At 32.0% G+C, this 24,664-nt stretch overlaps 1 long non-coding RNA gene across 1 annotated transcript; it reads left to right on the top strand.

The window, feature by feature from the left end:
- Positions 1-3,650: 3,650 nt before the first annotated feature.
- On the top strand, positions 3,651-24,662 carry LOC108372766 (uncharacterized). The gene is made up of 2 exons (XR_001848890.1): positions 3,651-3,943; positions 24,373-24,662. It is a non-coding gene; the product is annotated as an uncharacterized LOC108372766 (long non-coding RNA).
- Positions 24,663-24,664: the final 2 nt, after the last annotated feature.

The raw sequence follows: 24,664 nt of genomic DNA, 5'->3' as shown, positions 1-24,664 counted from the left end.
CCTGGATCTTTTTTTAAGATTTAAGTAAAGGAAATTTTGAACTTTTTAAATCGCCCCTATAAGATCCATTTATGTGTTTATTTGAAAATAAAAATGCATAACGACGTTGAGAATTCCAGAAATCTGAGAGGAACTTACTTCAACTAACTGTCTGTTGAACCTTAAACCAGAAACCTATAACTATATGAATGAATTGTCCATTAAGAAACAAAAAATAACCTGAAGTTTTTAGGTGATATGACTAGGCATGGTCAAATCTATATTCCTGAAGAAAGGTTTTAATAAATCCTTTGGTTTCAAAGTTATATGCATTCGAATGTGCACTGGCTATGCTACACTATTTGGAAGTTCAATGATGGGTTGTGTCAGAAAGTTTGAAATTTCTATGAATATTTCAAGTTTTCCAGTATGCCATCTACAATGAATGCAGGAGGACATTTGCATATGCAATTGTTGTAAATTTTAGATTTCCAACTAGGCCAACATCATCCTACAGTAAAGTTTTTGAATGGAAAATCTTCGTATTATCGTCACAAGTGTGAGTTCTGGGCATCGAAGTTCTGAGTATCGAAGTCCTTCTCTCTCAAGCGGAAGCGTAGTTCATACTTATACTACGATGGACCACAATTGGAGAGGAGATCTTTCCACCTTGTGGTCAGCCTACAACCAAATATTTATTCTTTTTAAGAGGCCTGAAATATCACAACTAAAAATTATTGTTAGTTTTTTACAATTTAATTTCGAAAGAAATCAATAACCATGGTTTTCTTTATATAAACAAATATTTTCCCATATTTCCTCGAGAAACCATTTAAATCATAATTTTATTCCGTTTTGTGCTGATTCTTTCTGACTCTATATAGGGGCCCGTGATTTTTCAGTTCAGGGCCCGGGTTTTCTCTCGATTGCCCTGGGCATATTGGTGGATAGGCAATTATGCCAAAGATTGACCCTAAGAAAGCTGTCACTTGTATGCGTATCCTCGATCCTCTCCTTGAAGAAGAAGAAGAAGAAGAAGAAGAAGAAGAAGAAGAAGAAGAAGAAGAAGAAGAAGAAGAAGAAGAAGAAGTTAGTCCGGAAAAGATGATATCATTAGGTATATAAATATAGATATAGAAAATTATATATATACGCGTGCTCCACTATATCTGCGTTCACCCTTGTTTTTTAAATATTCACAATGTTTTGCAAACTATAATTTTTTTGTTATTTTTGTACCAAAATATGGTTCGTGCTATAAACAAAACCATATAAATCGAGGTTTGCAACTGTATGAAATATTAAGGAAAATTTAATGAATTTTCATCAAAATTTTAAACTTTTTACTCAGATCTTTTCGAAAATTTCTGGTATGCAGTTTTATAGCCCATTGAATTTTAGTATAACAATGTACAAATTTGAAGCGGCTGAGAAATCGCGTTGATTTTTAAAATTTTTTTTGCTGACGGTTCTAGGCATTTTTCTCCATATACGGTAAGTATGAGTGAATGTTTTGTTATATAAACTGTGCGGCATCGCTCTCCAATTTTGTTTGGGAAACAATAACACCACAGATTTTACGGTTAGAAAATATCTCAAAATGTAGACGTCTAAATTTTGAGGCACAACTTGGAACGATCTGTGAACTCCCCATACATCAGAAAACAAACAAGTATGTTTGCTTACAATGAAATCGAACAAATAAATAAATATAATTAGAGTAATCAAAAATTATCAAAGTAATCACCAAATTAAATCAATTATTTATTTTGATTATTTTTGATTATTATTTATTATTTTTGTAATGATTGGGAAAGTGAAACTTACGTTACATATCTAATATACTTACCAATATATGTACGTACATACTATGTACATCTGCTTTTGCTTAAGGTTATATTTTTTCTCTTTTTTTCATCTAGATCCCTACCTCTACCCTGTTCGTTCTAATTACATTTATGTTATTCTGTTTCCCTTTATCTTCATTTTTATCTTTATACTCTATCGATAACAAAATCGATAGTAACATCCAACAAAATATCGTTAACAAAATTGATAAAAAAAACGATAACAAAACCGATGGCAGATTCGATAAAAATTTCGATAGCAAAATCGTTGTAGTAATGTTAGCAAAATCAATCAGAAAATCGATAAAAATATCGATAACAAAATCGATTAATAATCGACAACAACATCGATCATAAAAATCGCTTAGAAAGTCGATAAAAAGGTCGATCACAAAATTAATAAATTGTCGATAACAAAATCGGTAAATAATCGATAACAAAATCGATATACGTATCGATAAAAAATTCGATAAAAATATCGATAACAAAATCTATAACAACATCGATAATAAAACCAATAACAATATCGATAAAAAACACGGATAACAAAATCGTTAAAAGTATCGATTAAAAAATAGATAACCAAATCGACAATAAATATCGATAACAAAATCCATAAAAATATCGATTATTATATCGATAATTTCCGAAGATATCGATAGCAAATCGGTAACAATAACCGATAAAAATATCGATTGTTTCATCGATAAGCCCCGAGAATCCCGAAAATCTCTAAACTCCCAAAATAGTTCACAAATTGAGTGTCTGTGTCTCTATCTATATCCTTTTCTCTATAATTACCTTTATTTTAATCTTTTTTCCTCTATCTTTATCTTTACTTTTATCGGTATCCTCATTCTCATCTTTTTCATTATATTTATCTTTGTTTTTACTTTTATGTTTATCATTTTCTTCATGTACATGCATGTGTTTAAATTTACTTTGATCTTCACTTTTGCCTTTATCTTTATGCATCTTTGTTTTTTTTTTTTTATTTTTACCTTTATCCTCTTCTTTATCTATGTACGTAGTCACCTTTACTTTCATTCTTGTACTGGTGTTTTTCTAAGTGTTAATCTTTAACCGTTTATTAACAAGTTTTTGTTAAATTAATAAGATGTGCTTACCCTCAAGAAGCACTTGTTTCAACCCCAACCATTTCCGTTGAATCATTTCCGTTGCACAATTTCCGTTGCACCATTTTCGTGTGCAATTTCCGTTGAATATGCCAAATTACTCCCAACTAACGAACCGCCGCTAAAGAAGCTACACTTCAATAATGCTTCAAGAAGCGAAAGGCTAAGCGATTCCCATCGCCAAATTCGATTCCATTTTAATTTCTGTGGTAATCGTGTTTTTTGCTGGGTAGTGCGTCACCTATACATAAGCCCCAAACGATCTCCTCTCAAAAAACAATAAAAAAACAAAACTACCTGCAATCGTTGAATAACCAGTTGGCTAGCGTCTACTCTCTGATGCCGTGTTTACGTTCAAAGTCTGGTTAAAGCTGAGTGACTATTGCATTAACTTTGTATTTGTACCGTTGGTAGCTGGTTGGGAGAAGTTTTTCGTACAAGTTCATCGCTTTAATGTTAAGAGCGCTTCTCTCGACCAGTTGGAGCGCAGTTTTAGCGCGGCTGGCAAGCGATCGAGTTGTGGCTCGAGTAGTAAAACTTTCGCGTACGCAAGCATAAAACGCGGATTAGGAAATGAAAACAAAAAAAGAAAAATTTTAGTAAAAATTAAATAAACTAAGAAAAAATAAAGCAAAAAGAAAATTTAAAAGCAAAACTGAAATGAAATACATACATATATGTACACATGAATGTAGTATGTATGTACATATGTGTTGTAGAAATTTGTTGAAAACTCGTAGAAAAATAAGCAAGTTCTAAAAATGGTGTGCCAAATTTGTGTCTGTGCTTTAAAAATCGGTTAAAGTGAAATTAAATACAAAAAAAAACCTGAAATTGATATGCAAAGAAACGGATTGCGCACGAATCTTTTTAGCTGCCATTGTAAAAGAGTTAATTTATTTTTGAAAAAATTTTTTGTGTACCTAAGTATGTATGCCAATAGTAAATTAGAGGATTCGGAAGTGAAGGCTGATCAATAAGGTGCGTTTATGGGTAACACACACTTGCAAATAAATGTACATACGTGTGTGTAGTTTTGCAAATATTTTACCAAGTAAACAAGGTGAAATAATAAAGTTATACACTTTTTAATGTTAATTTGAACTACCTAAATTCACAACTCCAAAAGCGACGTTTAGCAAGAAATATTTAATGTGTGGAGAATTTTTTTCTTAATCTCAAGTTCGTGAAATATGCATTAAAGTGTGAAGATAAAAACGAAGTCATGCATATTGAGGTAAACTGCTTCGATGGCAACATTTAGCTGTAGCATTTCTTGCATTACACAATCTCCAATATTCCGCACTGGCCATCAGCCGTCGCTCAAAGAGCAACCATACACATACCCGGCAGGAAATTTTGAGCTAGCGAGTAGAACCCAGTTACTTGGAATCTGATATTTAATACCAATTTTGGATATCTACAAATAAAAATCAATGTTTTTTTCTGCCAAAACGTGCAATGTGTTTGGATTTCGAAATCCGCTGGCACAAAATAAACAATTTTGTAGTAATTTTATAGTCACCTAGAGCTCAGAGTAAGTTCAAAACATAAGTACCCCAAACAGAAAAAAATAATAATGGTTTTGTTTTCTTAAAACCCTAGAGAGGTTCTTTCCAATTTGAATAGAGTTCACTCTACATAGCTTCCAAATTTAGATAAAGCTTCTTCGTGCTGTTAAAAGCGGCCATAAAGTTTACGAAAAGTGGATGTATGTCGATATGCTTATCAAATACCTTTTCCAAGATTTGAAGCACTGCCAGACTGGCGCACTGACTTATCAGATCTGAAACCACACTGATAAGTTCCAGTCAGCCTTTCATGATGGCTTCACGACTTCACACAGTATCGTTGGTAGACCCTAATAAGTTATACTGAGAAAACTAGTCCCGAACTCGACCTGGATCATCTTCCTTATGGTTCGAGCGAAGTAAAGTAAGATTTAGATCTTTCAGTACAACGCCAGTTTTGAACCGCTCAGCCGGTATACCGTTGGCTCTTGGCACTTTGTTGTTTTTTGTTTTTATTCCGCGTACATTTATCAGGTTGCCTTGTAGCCAGTCAAAAGCGTTGAGAACCCAGTAGCAAAAGGTAATAGCTAGGAAATGAATATGTAATAGCAAAAGGAGGGCCTAACTACTGAATTCTTTGATGAATTTTAACACGGTCGATGTCCTACGAAATTCATATCTTAAAAAATTTGCAAACCTGGTAATATCTGTTTATCAGGTATTTGCATATCTGACTCGCGTATGCAGGAATATGAAATGATCAGTTGAGCATCTTCATCGGAAGTTTTGAAATGAGCAAGTCGCGTATGCAGGGATATGATTCCATCAGCTGAGCGCTACACTGGTTCACATGAACTTAGTATTCAAATTTCTTGAAAAGGACAAGAACAAAAAATATTTTTCTCTTACAACGAAATGACCCTGGCCCGCGACCTATTACTAACTCGCTTACTTTTTCAGAAGTGAAACTTTTTGCTGGTGGGAAGTGTTACTTACATACGAGCAAACCCTAGTATTACCGACTAAGGGAAGGTTTAACCCGGCATTCTTAACCTATTTCTGCGAGACGTATGTTTTTTAAACTTTTCATTCTGGAAATGAAGATGGAAATCGGTGGTATTCCCATTTCAAATGAGGAATATTTCTAAATAAAATGCATTTAAATAATAAATCAATATTTAAGACTCCACCTCTTTGAAAAAAAATTTAAAAATCTTAATTACCATAAAATTAAGGCAAGCAAACCATGAGAGGTCTCACAAACGTATGGTTATCTTCTCAGCAACTTTCAGTATGGACGTTACTGAAAAAGGATGCGGTTTTGATATGACCATCAAAGTCAACAGATTTCTGCAAATTTTCATGTACGGAGAGCACAATTGGCAAGAATACCTTGAAAAGAAAATAATGAAGTTGACAAGATGCATAGTAAAAGTATACTTAATTCGGATTAACTTTAAAGCAATTGGATATGGTCGTTCGGAGTTAATATTTTGCGGACGTTACACTTTTTGGCGTTGAAAAAAAAAGATTTTTTTTAAAGCGTTACTGTGGTATTTTATTAAAAGATATAGCGCTTAACACTAAGTTTAATCAGAGCTTTTTTACATGAGGCAAGAGGAATAATTCAGATTTCTCAAATTAATGTGCAAAGAAATATGAAATTAATAGACATTGTAAAAAAATGCATGCATTTTTTCCGTGTTTGGTTGACTACTTCTCGTATTTGCCCAAATCTCAGGTGTACTCTGGATGGCTGTTACAAGTTTCCGTCTTCATCTTTGCAGCAATGATTCCCCACCTAAAACCTTATTTTCAGCGACGTCAAATATGCATACTAAAAATCTTAGAAAACCAAGAACGCTCTTTTATTTTTGCCAGCTTTTAGTTGGAAATTATGTGATCTCTTATTTTTTATTTTTTGAACTCAACTTTCCATTGCACCACCAGCGGGTTCCGAGTTGAATATGGGTGCCAAGACGCGATGCGCTGACTGTTTGTTTGCTTACAGCAGATACTTCGTCTTGTCCTCGTTTACCACCAGACCCAATCGTTTTCAAATTACCTCGAATAGTTTCAAAGCTTTACAAGCATAGCTCCAATTTGATTACATTAGCATTTCCTACAGGGCATTCATTTAACTATGAACTAAGTTGATATGCACCTACATACATATGTATGTATGTATGTATTTACATATGTATGTACCAAAGTATGTACGCGAATGTTGTATATGCTCTAATGTAAGTATGTATGTGTATGTTTAAGCCACATTTTATTTATGAATTTACTAAATTTCCATCTATTCTACATACTTACTCTCTGTTTGCTAAAATTTTTTATTTTTTTGTCAATAAAAGCTAGTTGTAGTTGTTTTTGAGTACCTATTTATACTCAAACTATACAGAGTATATAAGCTATGTACAGACATAAATACGTACCGGTGCTTTGGTATTGATTGAAAACCACCTGAGTAATTCATGAATGTACGCATTAGGGTGGTCCTTAAAAAAAGAATTTTAAAAAATTTAATTTTTCGAGTCCCCATAGAGGAATCTGAACTTTGCCCCCTGTGCGACACGCCTTAACCGTCTCCAATCGCGACCAAAATTTATATGTGACTATTTTTTTACTATAGTATCATCGACGGAGCTGAGGTTGAGGCTTAGAAAATCTGATGTAAAAATTAGCTTCCTGCATTTACGGACCACCCTAATGCACATATATCGATATTTTCATACATAAATATGTACACGAAAGCAACGCAGTGACGTGGCACGGGCTACAAATACAATTGTATCCACTCATGCGCATAGAAAAATCTGTACCTGCAGCAGCGATCGCTCATTTACCCATTGGGGTGCTGGTATTTTAACCAAAGCTAAAGTGAATGCAATGCATCAGTTAAATGTGCATACAAACATAAATATGTATATACGAGTAGTATTTCATATCTCAGAGATATTTGTTTCACTGTTTTAACATTGCGTACTGAAAGCATGCGCATAAACACACCAGACCAATTTGATAACCGCTAAGACATTGCATTGCGTAGAATGCAGCTGGCAGATACAACTCTTCGATATGTGAATTAGTTTTTGAGATAACAAAAGTGAAAAACATGTTTTCGTCAGCACATCGATAGAGTAAAAATAACAGAGGAGTGCACGCTTTTCCTGATTGTGTTTACGTTTCAGTACATACATACATATGTAGGTTTTCTTTGAATTTTTATACCCGAGCGCACTTGTGCACAAGGGTATTATAACTTTGTTCACATAACGGTTGTTTGTAACAGGCAAAACGAATCGAGATAGATATAGACAAATGTATACATAAATGATCAGAATGAAAAGAGAAATCGATTAAGCGGTGACTGTCTGTCCGTCCGTCCGTCCGTCCGTCCGTCTGTCCGTCTGTGCACACGATAACTCGAGTAAAAATTGAGATATCTTAACGAAACTTGGTACGTGAGCTTCTTTTGGGCGTAGGACGGATGGTATTGAAAATGGGCGAAATCGGACAATAACCACGCCTACCTCCCATATAACGGTAATTTTCAGAAATACGAAAACTGCGATATTTTAGTAACTACTGAAGATAATTCACTCAAAATTGATATTTACAATGAGTTTTAGACGAAAAATAAGAATATTTAAAAATTTTGGCAAATGGGCGTAGCCACGCCCACTTATGGTTACATGTGTATATCTTGGTAACCGCTCGGCACAGTTGTTGGCCTTCGTGCAACATACCAAATGGCCGAAACTTTTTAAAATCGGACAATAACCACGCCCACATCCCATATAACGGTAATTTCGAGAAATACGAAATCTTCGATAAATCAGTAAATATTAAAGCTAATTTATTCAAAATTGATGNCGCCCACTTGTGATTACATATATGTATCTCGCTAACCGTTCTAGCAATTTGTACCAAACTCGGTATGATTATTATGCTTGCCACATAAAAGCAAACCGTTGAAAATTGTTGAAATCGGTCTTAAATTACGGCCGCTTTTCATATAACAATAAATTTCAGAAATGCTTGAAATTTCAATATGTCGAAATTTAAGGACGCTAATTTACTTAAAATGTATATACCCCGGCTTATCATGTAGCGGTAGCTTTCGGCAAGGTGGAAAACATATCTTTAATACTTGCGCCGGGTATTTAATGTTCGGCTCCGCCCGAACTTAGACTTTCTTACTTGTCTTTCTATTCTTCATTCACTGTGTTTGATTTGTGTTTTCGGCCGTGATACGCATGCGCCAACTTAACTTTTTTGTTGTAAAATGATGCGAGTTTCATAAGCACCTACCAAACTAAAAGTTTGCATTAAATTTATATTATTTCCATGTATCCTTGAAATATCCACGCCTTTTTCACAAGTAGCCATAGTTTTTTTTTTTTTTAATTATAAGTATACATACTCTGCATAATCCGCAAATATGGCGACCCCGCCATATGCACCAACTACTGAAAGATCGGCCTCTAAAACATTGTATTTAAGGGCTACCGTAAACGAATTGGTTGGGCCTTGTCAGTGTGGCTTTAAACCTTGTAAAACACATCATATGCCAGGTATTAATTTAGGTATGGCAAAAAATTAAAATAAAATAATCGATTAATTAATCATATGATTAATCACAAGCCAAAAAAATAATTGCAATTAATTGCGATTATTGAGAAATAATCGATTAATCGAATTTTTAAAGGCACTTTTTTAAAGTGAGTATTCACACAAACACTTTTCCATGAAAAATCTCTAATTCAAGCTTTAAATAAAATAAAACGAGTATTTTTAGTGGCGATAATTATTTATAATTTAACCAAGTTTGCAAACACAAAGGTATTGATAAGCGTTTTGTTGCTAAGCGGTAGCGTTTCTCCGTGACTGTACCACCAGCTTTTGAAAAGAGGCGCTCAGCAGGCACCAATGTAACAACTAAATGATAGTGTTTTTCAGAAAGTCCGTAAAGTTTTGGGTAAACTGTTTTCATTTCCTACCAAGCGTCGATGATATTCCTATTGTTCATTTCATCTTGTGGGTGACCCAAATCATCAACTTTTCGCCTTCGAAGTGTTGGCATCAGAAGAGATGATTAGTTAATTAGAGGCATCTTCACATATTGGAAGTTGGGGGTTAATTATGGAAATGTAAGGGCCGTTTATACCGTCGATAACGATATTTAACTGGGCATTGGTGCTAACCAGACATTGTAAAAGCGGTCCTATTTACGCGTTTAACCTGCTAAAATATCCAAAACCGAGTTGTGCAAATTACTTTTTTGTGATATATCACTCTGAAAGCATTTTATGCGAGGAAGCTTATGGTTAATGACTGTGAGAAATGGAATCGATAAAAATCGATTAATATCGATAACAAAATCGATAACGGAACCGATAAATATCGATAAAAAATCAATATAAAAATATCGATAAGAAAAACGATAAATATCGATAACAAAATCGATGAAAATATCGATAACAAAATCGATAAATATCGATAGCAAAAATATCATTTTTTATATCGATAAGTTCCGAGAAAACCCGAAAACCCGAAAACCCGAAATAGTTCCCAAAGTGAGTCTCTGTGTATCTATTTACATATGTACATATGTACATATATCATTTTCTTTATAATTACCTTTGTATTAATGCTTTGCTTAAATGCCCGGTAAACCATGTAAATCTCGTAAATCTCGTAAATTTATGTCCTCGTAAACCATCTATCAAAATGTGAGTGGAAAATAAATTTAAGCAAACAATTCAGTTCGTAAAACATGCGCTAAACTGAGATGAATTGTAACTTCAAATAAAAATAAAACTAACTTCACATCGGGTTTATCGAAAACATTCAGCATATGTAAATAACAAGGGAGCATGTTTTACAGAATAAAATTTCTACACAAAGATAAACAAAATCAAAATCAATTAGAAATTTCTAGGCTGGGAGGTAAAACAGACGAAAAAGAGAAGAAAAATTCCATATATATTCCTAATTAATTTTATGTGAAAATTCTTATTGATTTTATTTATAAGAATATTTTTTAAAAATCATATTTCGTAAAGAAAATCTGCTTAATTGTATCATTTAAAAACACTTCTTAATTTTCCGTGATGTCTGCTAGAATTCATTGACAGGTACTAGTTCCTAATTTTTGCGATGTCTTCATTAATTTTAAGTTCATAATGTTAAATAGAATAGTGTCGGTAAGGCGACCCCGTAGCTGAATCGGTTGAGCTGTAAATTGCCACATAGGAAGGTCCNTCTTGAATTCATTTTAAGTTCACATTGTTAAATAACTATAATAGTGTCGGTAAGATGACCCCGTAGCTGAATCGGTTGAGCTGTAAATTGCCACATAGGAAGGTCCCAGGTTGAGGATAGGTCAGCGCAGACTGGGTTTTGTTTTCGTTATACATACATCTTAAGTTGGTAACCTAATAAAAATCTAAATATTCCTTCCTTGATTTCATTGAAAATAATGCCACTAAAAATAAGATGGGTTTCACTTAAAGAAAAACCATCGAAATGTCTGCCAACTGTAGTTTAATTTTATAAGTTGGTTTTTACTGTGGGCATAGAAATTTTGCCTGAAGCGTGGATTCTTGGCCAATTATAAAATCTGGATCCAGATCCGACTGTTGTAGAAAAAATGTTTTTTTTTTTAGCCGCTGTTATTGAGCTGCTTAAGGTGACCTGCTTAAAATGTGTGCAAACTGTATGGAAAGCATACAAATTGCGAAGACTGGAACAGTCTAAAATGCAAATATGTACGCGTACTTTTGCACACTCAGCACATTTTGATTTACTAAAGTTTACTAAATAACACTCACAGACAAAACAATTGCGCATGTGTGCTCGTTTTATCATCTACAGACATACGTACATACATACATACATGCACACTGGCTGCGTGACTTGCACTTGAAAACGCAACATACATACATACATATGCTGCTGAAAAAATTCATTAATTATTTAGTATTTCTTAATTGTTTGTTTTATTTTTGTATTTAAAATTAAATTCAAGTTTATTTTTGTAAATCTCTTAGCTAAAATTTAAATTGATCTTTCTGCTTTGACTAATTGCTAAGTTGCATTCACCTTATTTTTTCCCCCAACCGCTACTTGTTGCTGCTATTGTTTTTTTTTTGCATCTTTCAACATTGTATTTGAAGTTTTCGCAGTTTTTCTCCATTGCTCTACCCTCATTCGAGCGTAAAAAAAAAATATAAACTTAGAAATTAATTAGCTGGCTTTTCCATTCTAATACACCATGTTTAGTTAGTTAATCATTGGTTTTATGTGCGCGAATTTTCGTAAAACGTGTTTTTCGAAATAATTAATAACAAAACAAAAAACATTGTATTTACATTATTATGTACATTTGTATGTATGTCAAACGACCAAATTGAAAAATACATACATACATATGCACAACAATAACGATAAATTATGTAAGCTTTTGAAAGGGTACTAAAGAGGGGCATACATATGTTTGTATGTATATACATTAGGGTGTTAAAAAATTAAAATTTGTAATAAAAAAAATTTTAGAGATCGCTCAAAGTTTCCCATTTATTTTATATAGAGAAAAAAAACAGCATATTTGTAGCGGCCAATGATTAGCGTTGATTTTCCATTTTTTTTTTTTTTTTGCTGACGGTTTCACGCATTTTCTCCCATATAAAGTACGCTCGAAATGTTTTTGGTTAGGAAGAATTCTTAGCCGCTTAAAACTGGCATTTTATTATATTAGAGTTCAAAGCGCTACATCACTGCTTTGTAAAAATTTTCTAAAAATTCTGATTAAAAATTTGGAAATTTTGATAAAAATTTGTCGAATTTTTCAAATTTTTTCACAAAGTTTGACTTTTATAAAAAACTTAGTAAACACTAAAACAGCCCAGATAAAGTTGCCAAAACTAGTCAAAACGCGGCGCACCTATTTCTTTTTTATCCATTAGTGAATGCACATATGCAAGTACCCTATAAACATTCGGACTCACTTCAGAGTCAAAAAAAAGTCTCAGAATTTTGAGTTGCAACCCTCTTTATGAGCTCAAAAAAGAGTAAGATCAAAGCATATTTCCCTTCTTAGGAGGGCACGCCAATACGAGTCCACATTAGGAGTCATATTAGAGTGTGAAATATTAAGCTATTTAGAGTCTTAAATATTCCTTATAAATCTGATTATCAATACACTTTTACTTCTATGTATGTGAACTTCGTTACTCCGAATTTATGACACCAAAAGATTCCGAAAAAAGTTAGTCTGGTTGACTGATCTCGGAATCATATTTATAACAAAAGAAAGACACATTTTAAACTCATAAATTCTGAGCCCTCAGAATCTGTTTAAAGGGTGTACCCTGCAAACCAAAATTCCCGAAATCTTAAGGAAATCGTTAGGAGTATCTGATTTCTGTAACGATTTTTTTACGAATTTTCAAAGAAAATTATATGAAGGGGTTGACACGAACTCGTAAAAAAATTTCTGTACGAAAAATAAAGAAAATTCTGGAAAAATTCTGAAAGTTATTCTTCACATAGCAGCATTATTTTCGTTGCTTCACAGATTTTCTTCCGAAATTTCGTAAAAGAATGGAAGTGTGCGTAATTTATTTCATTTTAGAAAATTCGGCAAAAAATCGAATTAAATCTTAACGAATTCTTTAAAATTTCTTTACAATGCAGAATACTCTGAAAAAATGGTTTGCAGGGTACTTACTGTATGTTTGTATGTATGCACCCCTTAAAAATTAAAGGAATGTAAAAATAATTAGAGCACCTAAATTAACGATTATATAAAACACACTTTCGAAATTGTCTATTATAAAGCCAGCGCGTGGAAACTGTTAAGCTTTTTTATTGCACAAAAAAAAACACAAATTACTAGCAAATTGTTTTCTGGCCTTTAATGATGCATCTAAACTGCGAGTAAAGCGTGCGCCACACGCTATTTGTCATAGGTAAGACCGATTCTTCATTCGAACAATAGTTTGTTACAGCTAAAAGCCCTTAATCTTGCATTCTATAAAACGAACTGTTGAGATATTAATATATAAATTAGTCGCGTGAAAAAATCGTAAATTTTCGGTGCCTGAAGTTTATTTCATTGCATATTATCTTTTTAGATTCCAATAAATCGACGGCCAAACACGACAGATTTTTGACTTTCGAACATTTGTGTTCGCTTACTTTAAAATCATCAGTACAGATGTCATAAAAGGCTAGGAACGGTTAGTTTACAGCTCAAAATTAAGCAGGGCTGTAAACCGATTTTGGAATGCTAAAAAAGAACTGAAATATATGTAAGGTATGCTAGAAAGCAAAAAAAAAAAAAGTTGTCGAAAATCAACACGAGTTTTAAAGCACTTAATTGGACTAAAATTGTATGAGATATAAAAGTGAATAATCGAATTTTTTTTTTAATTCTGATTACTCTGTTTCACCCGTGATGCAATTAGTTGAAATTTGTATAAATATTTTTTTTATTTTCGTACAAAGTTGAAATTTGGTTTTATATGGTTTTTATTTTATGTTTTTATAAAAATTGCATCTCACCTTATCTTTTTACAAACCTTTTCGAAATCAATTCAATAATATATATCAATATGGGAAATGATGGAATTTCAAAAATCTCCAATTCGGAAATATTTATGAATAGGGTTGTCACTTATCGCATATTTATTTAATTTATTATTTAGAAAAAAATGTACAACATTAATACTAATGGATACTAAAAGAAGGCTTTGTTTATATACTAAGGGCCAGTTTCTCTATGTCTGGTTACCTCTAGCTGCGGGTTAAACATCGTTATCGACGTGATCGACTCCATAACATAACGATGTTTAACCTGTAGTTAGTGTTAACCATACATTGAGAAACTGGAGCTAAGTATTATCCCGTGCGATATTTGTGTAAGGTAGCCACTTTTTTGAGATCTGCAGAATTTAATTAAAAATGAAAGGTATTTTTGAGAACTTTTCTCCGAAAATATTTTCGATGAGGGTTGCCACGTTTTTTTGTAAAACAAATTTGTATTTTGTTAATTTAAATAAGAATTATACAGTACATGTACGCACAAAATATGTAGTATTCATGCCAACGCATTTTTAAATAAGGTTGCCAGCTAATTTTTATAAGATATCGAAAGTAAATTTTTTCTTCAATAAATTTTTTCTTCAGGGTACAAACCAAAGGAAAAGTAGTCAAAACTGGTCAAAATGTTGCATTACTTTTATTGTGAAGTTAAGGCCTAGTATAAGCTCCAACCTATCAAAAATCGGGGTTTCAACCCTTATCCAAGATTTTAGTAAAATTATTCAAGTATTAGTCAACTTTTTAATTTTTTCTCGAACAAAAATAGTTATAGGTTATTTAATATATTTATTTTTCAACTTGGACCAAAAAATTTTAGTTGAAAACTATAATCTAGCTTGCCTAGAATTTAGAAATAAATAAACATCATTTCAAACATGCTTAAGTACACTAACTTTGTTAAGTAAACCGAGATAAAAAGTGATACATGTGTATTAACCAGCGAAGCGCAGAGTATAAAAAGTAACTGGCATGTTTACATCTATGACTAATCGTGAAGGGCTTACATACATAAATACATATGTACATGTAGCAACGGTATGTATGTACCAGCTGTATACCATAGGCATTCTTAGAAATCTACCCATGTACATACATACATACAGATCATATGTTTATAAACGTAAAGTGTGTGCACATTTTATGCAATCTAGTGCAAAGGTGTATGCCAGCGATTACTCTGACGCAGATCAAATTTGAACTTGAGTTGATGATTCATCTCTGCGAGATGCGATTGGAACGATTTCACTCGTAATTAAACCTTTGTCGCATAGCGCCACCTGTTTCATGAGCTGAATTTACTGATTTTAAAGTACGTATGTACATACAGTGACTTAAACAAATGACCACATGTTAGTTTTTTTTAAATATTCGAAATTGAATATTGAATTGTTTTGGTTATATTTCTATTCAAATTCCGCTCAAGATTTAACCAAAACTATATAAATCACAGTTTAAAAATTTAAGGAAATTCAACAAATTTTCATTAAAATTTGAACTTTTTAATCTGAATCTTTGGAAAATTATTGGGTATGCATTTTTATAGCCCATAAAATTTTAGTGTAATGAAGTGCAATTTTCCACCGGCTAGAAAATCGCGTTGATTTTTTTTTTTTTTGAGACTGCTTTTGGGGTTTTTTTTTTTATAACAAGTGCAATTTACAAAAACTGGCGTTGATGTTTTGAAATGTTGTTGCTAACAGTCTCTCGCACTTTATTTAGTAAGAATTTCTTCATTATATTGAAGAAAGTGCAAAAATGTTCCAAAGATGCAAATTTGCAAATTTTTTGAATTTTCCTAAATTTTCTGTGAAGTTTAAAACTGTGATTTACATGGTTTTGCCGAAAGCTTGGACGTGATTTTTAACACAAAATAACAAAAAAATTAGCTTGAAAAACATTAAAAACTAATAATAATAAAAAATCAACACTTGGTCACTTGATTGAGTCACGTATGTACTATCTATGTATCAGTATCAGTTGCAGGTTAAAAACATCCAGTTGCTGCTTCATTGCTCAGTTTTAAGTGCATTTTTATTTAGGTATTTCTTTATGACTGGCACAAAACCTAACTTAAGGACATCCTGAATAAAAAACTTGAATTTCAAAATAATAAATAAAATATTGCTCTGCAGCAAACAACGAAATTCAATAAACCACTTGTGAAATTACAAATAAAAGGGTGCGGATCTAACCGTGAAGGTCGTGCAAGGTACTCAGAAACAATGGAAAATTGTTAACCAAAATAAGTACAACAACGCATGTACAAACATAAATACAATTATGGACACAAATTAAATATTTAAAAACAATACTCGTAGTAGTTTGCTTGGATGCAAGGCAATATGCAAACTTACTTACTTACATTACATGATAATACATTTTAACGAGCGGCACTTCACCTGTGCAACCATATTTACAAAAACTTAATATTAATTTGCAAAACTTCGAAAATAAAAATTAATTCATTAGATATGCATGTAAAAAAAAATATGTATTTTCATCACTAGACTATGTGGTGCGCTTATAATTTTGACACGGTGTGTATATTTTACATAAGTAGTTGTTGATCACACAGAAATATTTTAACCGTCCGACTATGTAGACGCAGTTTTTGTATCTTACATTAAATATTCTCTGAATTTCTAAAGCATCTGCAAATTCGTTAAATAAATAAGGCAAAGTTAAGAATAAACCTAAAAGAATAGCAAATTGCTTCAACTGAATCGAAATTTAATTAAATGTTTATTTAGGGAGATATTTTTTGTTTCTACGCAATCAAGCAAAAATATTTAATTCTGAACAAAGAATATGCATAAGAATTTCGTGTTAAAATTCAACTCGTCAAAGTGCCAATTAACAGGGAATTTAAAATAAACAAATATGTAGCACATCTTTATATACCTGCATATGTACATACATATATAAAAAAATTATCTACATACCTATATTAGGGTGCTCATAAAATTTTCCTTTTTTTAATTTCAAGACCCTACCCCACAATTTACTGCCTTTTTATGAGAAATATTATTGGATATTATTATATGTTTTTTTTTTTTGAAATCATTTGGAGGTCGCGACTTGGCATTTTAGATCAGAAAATACGGTTTTGAAGATTTTTCAATTTTTGGATGCCAATTTTTCATTAGATTTTAAATATCGAAACTGTTATGAGAAGAGGACTTACAGGCCTTAAAAATGATGTATAACAATATATTGTTCGATTGGGATTGTTGAGAGTTTTCATCGGGCAAATAAAAAAAAATATTTTCTTTTCTTAATTTTGTAAATTTTTACCATCGCTTATTGCCAAAATTTCAAAACATTTATTTTCAAATTAACTGATACCTCATTTATAGCAATCGCATAAAGTTTGTCGAAGTGAGGTATATTTTCTTAAATACAGCTTTGAAATTAATTGCGTGTGGGCAGTGTTGCCACTCAAAAACATTTTTTCCAACCGCAATTGGTGCGAAATAGCTCTCAGCCTACCAAAATATCACTTTCATTGAAAATGTGATTTAAATATTGTAACATATCTAAGTAGGTACAAAACTTTATTAAAAAAAAAAAATCTAAAGAAATTTACTTGCGCAGCTCTTTTTGGGTAAAATGAAGAAAAAAGCGCGAACTCAAAGTCAAGCTTTGAATATTACATGTTTTTTGTCACTTTTGCTGCACGAATTAAAAGCTGTCAACTATTATTTTCTTAAGGGAGAAGAGGAAAGAACTCGCTTTAGCGAAATGTAAAATTTGGCATTCGCATTATTATTATTTTCTTCTAACTTAAACAAACTGTATGGCCTAAAAGACAGTCTAATCAGTGCAACATTCAACTTCGGTTCAAGTGGAACTGCTGGTCGAGTGATCTGAAGAGTTCATTTTTACGATTACACGGTGCAATCGTCCAATAAATATGTTGTGCATGGTACTGCATTTCGCCAGTGGAATATGAAATAATTCATGACTTCTTTGCTAATTGAATACAAAATATTAATCACAAGAACATATGTGCGGATTGCAAAAATACCGTACGCTCTTAGCGGCTTTACTTCGTACTGCACAGCTTGAAAAATATAATTAACTTGTTAAGCGGACCGAAAGCACGATGGCAATAAATTGACAGATTACGAAAAAAAATACGTACGTATGCATGTATGTAAAGTGGAGCAGCAACAACATAGAGTCAAGGATTTTGCAAATGACAGTAATTTTTTCAACTTTCTATGCATTTTTTTTTTTGAAAAATTTTATGAAAAAAGTTTTAAAAATGTATGTAGGCATGTATTTATCTGCATTAGTATGAACAGATGTGTGTATCAACATTTATTTAAGCGAAGTTAAGATGAAAAGTGTGTTTTTCGAGTTACGTAGATATGTCAGGGGGAATAACCCAAAACATATGGCTGAGCGTAAACGAAAGGCGCGCCAGCTTGAAAAGCAATTTACATTGGTATCTGTCAGATTCTTGGAAATGTTATAAAATTAACATGCTGTTAGTTGGTGATTTCGCCAGGCAAATTTGAGAGTTGGGAAAATAAGAAACAAATAACGGGCAGCTCAATATGCGCGAATAAATTCGGATTTTATTCGCCAAGGTGAAATTTGCAAACAAAAGATGTATGCAAAAGTTTAAATATGTACGTAAGTAGATATTGATATATACACCCCGCGACAAACGATAGTACNCTACGGATTTTATTCGCCAAGGTGAAATTTGCAAACAAAAGATGTATGCAAAAGTTTAAAAATGTACGTAAGTAGATATTGATATATACACCCCGCGACAAACGATAGTACACCAACATTTTTACCAGTTTTGACTTCTTTTTTTTTTATTTTTTTAAGGTTCATTATTTTTATATAAAAGTACAGCCCTTTAACTCACAAATACCATGTACATCTAAATTTCAGACCCTGTACAAAAATTATAAAAATGCCACAAACTTTTCATCCCAATTCCATGCACTTTAATTTTAATTTCTAGAATAATTTTTGATATGCAGTTTTATAGCTTGCTAAATTCTAGTACAATAAAGTAGCTAAAAAATTGCGTTGATTTTTGATAATTTTTTTCCTGACGGTGTTATGCACTCTTTTCCATATAAAAAATTACTTTGTATGGAAGAAAATGCAATTAAAATCCCATAGTACTCCCATAGGAAAATTTTTTTGTCGGTTACAAAAAATAAATAGTTGTGGCAAAATTTCAGACACTATCTTCATTCTTCAGTTAGCGCACGTAAAAATTAAAATTTTTAACAAAAAAAATCGTTTCCGGTACTTTTTTTTAATTTTACATAAATATAACAAATAAAGGAGCAACCTTGTAGCCCATTCCATTTTTAAACGACTTAGCAAAAAGGAAGAGGTTGTCAATTCGTCGGAATATTTTTTTTTTTATCTATTTATATTACCGCATAACTTTGGAGCACGGTAACCGATTTCTATAATTCTTTCTTTAAAGGAAAGGCGGTACCTCAGAGGTGGTTTAAATCCGATCCGATCATGAAGAAATTAACCGTAATCATTAAATTGTATATGAGAATTGAAGTCGCTTTAATCCTTTGCTTAAAAATTACTTGTAGTATAAATAGTGCAAGTTTGAAGTAGCTAGAATATACCGTAAATTTTTGGCAATTTTTTTGTTGAAGGTTTCGTTCATTCTTTGTCGCCGAACACACAACAAAAAAAAAAAACAATCCAAAAATCTACAGTAAGTCCTAGCTACTTCAAACTTGCACTCGTTATACTAGAATTGAATTGGCTACAAGTTTGTTTTTTTATTTCTTACATTTTATTTTTTATTAAAAAAAGTAGCAGACAAATTTTTTTTTTCATTTACCGACAAGGAAATTTTCGTAAGGGACCAGAAGAAAAACATGAATTTTATTTAGCACAGTCTGATATACATACTTACAAATCATTACCTTAGTATAGAAAAGCGCTAACTGATTTTGTTTTGAAATTCAACCGTGTTCACAAGTCGGTAGGTTACTCACTAAAGAAAAAAATTAGTTTCTATATTTATTAAAACCCAGTGTAATGAAGAAACTCCGTACTGAAGAACTTGACTTTTTATAAAAGTTGTATAACTACTCTGTAAAGAAATAAAAATGTTAAATAGGGTCTTTCTATATTAAGGCAACTACATGTATGTGCCTAGTATAAATAGTTATGTAAATACATAATACTAAAAGATTGTATCAGCTGTCATGTAATTAACACCAGCGCCAGAAGCCATAATACATATGTATGTATGTATGTAGATGCAACGAAAAATATATACGTAACAAATTGTGGCTGCAGTTATTAGGTTTTCTTTGCCTCCGGATGCTGTATATATATAAATCAGTTGGGAAACTAGTTAACCTTTCAACATTGAAAATTTCATAAAAATTGTTGCTAATTAAATAGTATCAGTAAACGGAAATTCGTGAGCTATTAGTCATGCAGATGAACATGATGCTTCTGCCACTTCTTTCTGCTAATTTAACTAAGAAAATCTAGCGATGCAATACGAGTATGATCCAATCTATGATCGTACATATGTATGTACATACATACATACAACAATATGTACGACACACATACATATGTATGTATGTATATGGCAATAATAGCACTCGTTATTTTCATGCTGTCACTATTCAAACTTAACGTTTTTTTATGGGTTTGAAAAATTTAATAATACATCATTCGGTATGCGAGTAATTGAAATTTAAATGTACAATCGTGAAATGACACAGAGAGTTACGGAATAATAAGTTTATTAACTACTATGAAAATTCGATAAGCGGGCTATGTAACAGCTGTAGCGAACATTATAGTGAGCTTCGAAGAAATTCATTCAGTTATTAACTTTACGTACTTTTCTAAAGCTTTTTTATATTATAAACACCCGCAGCATTTGGATTTTAATAAGTTACCCTTGTGGGTCTTTAAATACCTACTAGTGAACCCGCGTGACGTTAAAATGCCCAAAATTGAATTTCAAATATATTCCAAATATTATTCAGAGTTATAAGCGATCTGAGCGCCATATTTCATCCAAAGCTGTGCAGTCATTTCTGAGTTAAGAGAGGTCTCGCATAGTGCAGGTTTTTAATTTCATCAAATTTTTAACCACCGATCGGCGGAGCGCCTTGGAAACGATTGAAACCGGCTAAAAACTTACATAAACATATATTTTCACATAATATATATACACACATTTACTCACACATACATTGTTGAATATTTAATGCACAAGGATGTTTTTCTCTTTCGCAAAAGTCGGTCCTATCATAACTATGTAAAATGTGGATATCTTTAAAACAGGAGCAGCTAGGATTTCAATTCAAAGGGATTCTTAACCTAAAAATATCAACAAATACAACCCTGCTTTCAGTTTTTGTCGACATTTTTATGCAACCTATCTTTGCTTCCTGCCCACCGTGCCGATAAAAACGGGTCTTAGTTAAAAAAAAATAAAAAAAATAAATGCTAAGGTCTTTAGTTTGACCTCCCATTCGAAAGAACTGTGCAAATTTAATAACTATCACAAAAAAATGCCTTCCCGTATAATATGCATATGCACTTAGTTAGATCGATATGACTTTTCGAAAAGGTAGTAAACCTAATAGGGTTGCCATCTATTTTCCATTTTAAATTTATAAAATTTTTTGTTTAGAAAGTTAATTATGCACTACATATTTATGAGTATCAAAAGAAAGCTCTTAAGCAAAACATGGCAAGTTATTTAAGATTTAACTAAAAGAACTTAAAATGTATATTAAATTTATTTTTGGGAACTTTATTCCAGAAATGTTTTCGATGAGGGTTTCCAAGTTTTTTTTTCTAGTAGAAAATTGTATCTTATTAATTTCTAAATAGGATCACCACCTAATTTTTAATTTAACTTATTTTTTTTAATTTGTTAAATTTAAATTTTTTTTTTCCCCAAAATATTCTTTTTACAGAATTCTGAGTAGGCTAAGATGTTGAAAATATTTTTTTTTAGTCAGCATACTTTTTAAGTATTATTATTTCCATTTTGTTCCACTGACTATTGAGCTATTTATTAGGTTAAAATTTTAAAGCACTGATAATATTTTCTTGGACGTACTTTATACTTCCTATTGATTTAATGTTAAATAATAAATTCCATTAACAATATTACATAAAAAACATTTATAATTTAAAGCTATCCAAATGAACATTATTTGAAATCTAAACCTTGCACGCTTTTAAAAGTATTTGTTCTCCAACCACAATTTTCTAAAAATTTATAAATCTTTCTTTTGATCGGTTTTATTACACAAATACTCTTACATACATATGTGCGGCATTAAGAACTCTTTGTTGTCATTATTTATCACGAATGCCTTTAGTTGAAGGAAATTTAACATTTCCATTTAACAATGTACAACGTCAAAAAAGCAAAACTTATTTGCATAAATTTATATCCCACCTAAAGTTAAGTTAATAAATAATTCTGATGTAGTATTTCAAAATACACGATTTTTTTATGAATCTGTAATTTGCATCACTACTTGTCATTCATAAACACATTCGCTGACTTCTACATTAAATGATACAAGAGCGGCTTGATAAGTCAGTGCCTTTTCCAAAACATTTATGTTTTATTGACAATTGTAGGTTCAAATTCTAAGCTTTTTTCTCGATATGTATAGGTATTTATTGCAGGGGTTTCTTTTTCAATTGTTATAGGTTTCCTCAAGGCCTTTAATAGGAATTTGTTTCAGTGATGTGCTCTTTATCTTACCTTCGAGCCACTCTTTTACAGGTTTGGAAACCGAAATTAGTCCGAAGTACAGATGGGCAAAACGGTGATTTTACAATCACTGTGAAAACTGTTACTGTGATTTCCTGAAAGCAGTGACTTTAATCGGTGATTCGAATCACTATTTTAGAATTATGTGAATTTTCGATAGTACAGCTTGATACAGCCATTAAAAAAGCCAACGCAATAAGCACTCCATAATTTTATAATACCGTTATTAAAATGCAATTCGTAAAGCTTTAAATGTATATTAGTTTCATATTATTACATTTTTAAATAAAAAGTGACAAGTTTCTGTGTTGCTGAAAATGTAAATATAAGTTATATAAACATTTATTGTATAGATGAGTATTTTGAATTTGAATTTAAAAATAGAAGCATCTCCGTTTTTGCTGGACTCAACCGCGATCTTCTATCTGTTACGATCAACCCAGCCTTTGAGAAAATGCGCTCACACGGAACAGATGTGCAAAGGGCACTGAGTTTTTCTTTAGCGACCTCTGCCAAAACTGGAAACATATATTGGTTTTCACGCCACCATTGAAGAGGATTTGATTTTCTAGAAATTATCCCTACTTCCAGATATCTATGCACCTCTATAATAGCTTTTGACGTAGGTGTTCCTTGTGGCACAACGTTTGCTGCTTTTTTGTCGTGCTCAAACCACACAGAAAACTCATCCGCATTATCGCCAGTCTCTTGAATGTTGCTTATGTCGTGTTGTTGTCCAATTTTTTCTGAAAGGGCTGCAATTATGCTTTTTATCACCCAATCCCTTTCAGGCTCATGAAATGGAACTAACTTAAATCGGGGATCGCAAAATGTGCTGGCAGCTAATGTTTGGCTTCTTTCTATATATGCGAAACGACTATGCAAGCTATAATCTAACTTTTCCAAAAATGATTTAACACAATCGTATAATTCAAGAGTTTTAAGCTTTCCAATTACTTTTTTTAGTCCATTGACAAGAGTTAACACAATTGATGCAGTTTCATAAGAATCGCCACTAAAATCTAAACCTAAAAAAATAGGAAAACGGTGATTTAATATTTTTAATCACTGTGATAAACGGTGACTTGAAAATCGCTGTGAAAAAGTCGCCGATAGTGATTTTTTGCCCATCACTAGTCCGAAGCAGCTTAACTGTCAGAATATGCTGGTTGGGTTAAAAGTTCGTGACTGTAATTATGTATCATGGACGAAATTTACTCTTTCACATTTTCCCTACGAGATTTCCTGATTTCAATTGCGATCAAATGCAAATTAAATGCCGTTGCTTGCTCAAAATTAAAAGGTTTTTGTTGACAGGAGCGATACTGGCTTTAAATGTACTACGCGGGATATTCCAAAAATCACTGACCTATCCAACGGTCCTCTTATGTAGAACTTTTTTTAAGTATACAATTCTAGACATAAATCTGAAGATTTCATATTTAATTGCACTTGCATAAGTATCTATTCGTAACAAATATACTTAACAACAAATTTTTTTATCATTTCAGGGTTTCAACACCAGCCACGAAAATTAGGCAATAAGCAGTGAATACACATCAGTTACAAAGGTTGTGTTGAGAAAGTTGTATGCTAAAAGATAATGCATTTAATTTAAAAATTAGTGGAAAATCATAAAAAAATTAAAAATTTAAATTTCTAATTCAAAAACCGAAAATCGCGGAAAATTTGTTACTTTTTTATATAAAGCAGTGTGAATATGTCGGCCTTAAGAAAAAATGCTACCAAATTTGTATTGAAAGTAAACGCAGCTGATCGACAATAACAAGTGATTAGAAAATA

This window comes from Rhagoletis zephyria, unplaced genomic scaffold, assembly GCF_001687245.7.
Source record: "Rhagoletis zephyria isolate East Lansing unplaced genomic scaffold, Rhagoletis_zephyria_1.1 Rzeph_scaffold_06013, whole genome shotgun sequence".
NCBI classification, from domain to species: Eukaryota; Metazoa; Arthropoda; class Insecta; order Diptera; family Tephritidae; genus Rhagoletis; species Rhagoletis zephyria.
This window is presented reverse-complemented; position numbering and strand designations above follow the sequence as displayed.